Raw genomic sequence first — 2,162 nt, forward strand, 5'->3', positions numbered from 1 at the left:
AATATTACTGTACATAGGGCCACCTCAGTAATGGGGCAACTCATTTAGAGACCTATATATATACACCCCACTTTTATGAGGTTTCACTGAATCAGATGGCATAGAAGTTATACAACAATTTGAGTATTGTTTCACTGTGATTAAAACGTGCACAAAATTATTTGCGACCAGATTTTACAAAATCTTTCCAAACCACACATCAGGCAAACTCAAACTAACACTACCAATGGATAGCTACACTATCATACCACTATACTACGTACGCGTTGAGTTGAATTCTCAAAAACGTTCAATAACTCACAGATGCAATTATACATGATCGATTTTGAAATTAGGCTGTTTGTAGTACTGCTTGACCCGTTAAAAATATTTCAAAATCTTTTCATTCAAAGCCTGACATAGTATTTACAGCCAATCAAAATTTTCAGCATACACTTCCTATGACGAAGCCACAAAAGTACAGTGTTCGTTACAGCCCTTTCCTGAACTTGTAATGGAGCCAAAACGGCTGTTGACACCTTTGCTGTCACCACTTATCATCTGGTTGGCTGAAAAATTAACTCTCTTGAGAAAAAACTCACTTTTAATTTTTAGCTGTTGTTCAGGATCCAGCTCAACTTGTACATACTATAGTTTTGACCCTTAGTACTACACAAACTACTTAATGGCTTTAACAGATGTCTTTTCTGGGTGGTGTGGAGAGCTTGAATGATTTCTGTTGATTTTGCTACATACCAGCCACTAAGAAACCAGTACAGCCCTGTGTCTGGACTCCAATTATGGTCTGCCTCTATCTTGAAGTCTATCCCTTGCCCACCCCACCACCCTCTTGTGAGCACTCGTGATACTACTTCGCTCGTCCAACTGCTCAGATTCTTCTATTTTATTAGGCGAAAACTCTGCAAGCAGCTACAAGTACTGGAAGTGGTCTGAAAGATAATAGGTTGATGTATCTTTCGTGTAACTTTCATATGCATGCTTGCTATCCTTGGAAAGTTATGCTGACTGGAATTCTTTAGAACTGCTTATCTCGAAACTAATGTGCAATTTGGATCATTTTCAGTCACATTTTTTGTATAGTGCACATTTTTATCCAATGCTATTTTCAATGTAATTATGCCAACTAGTTGGGTTTGCTCAGTGGGTCATATATACCATGCATGGGCTCAGAATTTTATACAGTACGGCATAAGTACAGGAAGGCAGAGGAAGGCATAATAGGTTGCTCTCAAGTTTGCAACTATGCACCTATCCGAGTGTTAAACTTGGTCAGTACAAGCTATGTATGTGGGGTTAGATGAGGATTTGTGAACTTGCGAGAGCAACATCCCCACTGTGGTCACGGGAGACTTAGATTAAGTTCTAGTACAACTGAATATCGATGCTGAGTGCCAAATTGTATTGGAAGATAAAAACTGTAATGGAGGATTATAACAGACTTCCTTACCCCGATATACAGCGTGCACACATAGGATTAAGGCAGGTTATATAGAGCCGGTACCGGTTACACTGTTTTGCCGGTTATTTTGCCAGCTATTTTGCCAGCTATTTTGCCGGCAGTGGAGGGTATAATACTTAGAATGTTACGTGCATTAAAAAAAAACTTGTACAAAAAACCTAAGAAAGCGAAAAAAATAAGTTGTCTAAGCGAGGGTTCGAACCCGGGCATCCGTACTCATAAGCAATGTTTGTAACGATTATACCACCGGTGCTGCAGCTAGTTATGTTATTTAGTTTCTACGTTATAAACATCCGACTGAAGTGAACAAGAGTGAAGAAGAAACCAAAGCTGAACCCTAGCCTACCCCTAACGCTAAGGAACTACTTTTCGCATCCCCTAAAGTTGAATGCTCGGGGCAACCTACTAGACGCGTGCCCTAAAGTTGAATGCTCGGGGCAACCTACTAGTGCCGGCACAATAGCCGTTAGTGTTCGCAAACCGGTACCGGCTAAATATACACTTCGTAGGATTAAACGATGCATACGGTTGAGTTATTAAGGGATCAACTGCGTCATGTAAGCTTACTGGCTCGCGCACTGGACTCGGAGCGAGTCGGAGAAGAACATACTCGGAGAACCTCGCGGAGAACATACTCGGAGAACATACTCGACTCGGAGAACATATTCGGCGTATACTAGTATCAACACACATGCGTACTTAC

General features: G+C 40.9%; 1 protein-coding gene across 2 annotated transcripts in view; it reads right to left on the reverse strand.

The window, feature by feature from the left end:
- The window catches only part of LOC136254490 (NACHT domain- and WD repeat-containing protein 1-like), a 38,618-nt gene that overhangs the window by 36,338 nt on the left and 118 nt on the right, over window positions 1-2,162 (reverse strand). The gene's annotated exons all lie outside the window — the stretch shown is intronic.

This window comes from Dysidea avara, chromosome 4 (assembly GCF_963678975.1).
Source record: "Dysidea avara chromosome 4, odDysAvar1.4, whole genome shotgun sequence".
Classification (NCBI taxonomy): Eukaryota; Metazoa; Porifera; class Demospongiae; order Dictyoceratida; family Dysideidae; genus Dysidea; species Dysidea avara.